We start from the raw sequence: 685 nt of genomic DNA on the forward strand, positions 1-685 counted from the left end.
AATGTTATCAGAATTGGAAGAACAGTGCCTCTTCTGAAATTGGTGGAAAACAAAGAATTCAGTAAAAGAAATGTAACCGAGTAGCTGGAGAGGAAGAGGACAGCATGCAGTTTGTGCCTGATAGTATCAGAAAAGATACCAAGGAGGAATGGTGACTGGACAAACATCCTGGCATGCTCTACTTGGAGATAAGCTAAGTCCATCAATCTCCATAAACGTCTATTCTTTGTCCAAAGGTGTCAGTGAGTAATCCCCCTTAGTAACTTCCTTTTTGCCAGCAGGAGGTGCCCTTGGACCACAGTTGAATTCTGAAAGCTGGAAACTGCCCCGGTCAGTTGCCCTGTCCTCCAGCAGCTTGGTCTGGAGGTGGAGACCCTGGCCTGTCCCCAAAACAAGAAACCTCTCTGATTCTCTTATACCAAGCATTCGTTGGTGTGCTCACCACGAATCAGGAACTGTTAAGGACACATAATTAGAGCTTAATTCTCTAGCTAGGGAGAGAAAACCAGCCTTCGTGTATGTGACAAACAAAACCCAACTGATTTGAGAGTAGCCTGGATAGAATGCCTCTACGAGCTATCTCAGCTCTGCCATCTTCGGTTCTGTTTCCTCACCAATGAAGTACATGTTTGCAATTAAAATTTTTTGAATTATCTTACAAAGCTCTACCAAAAAAAAAAAAAAA

Source organism: Bison bison, unplaced genomic scaffold (assembly GCF_000754665.1).
Source record: "Bison bison bison isolate TAMUID 2011002044 unplaced genomic scaffold, Bison_UMD1.0 scf7180017864080, whole genome shotgun sequence".
Lineage (NCBI taxonomy): Eukaryota > Metazoa > Chordata > Mammalia > Artiodactyla > Bovidae > Bison > Bison bison.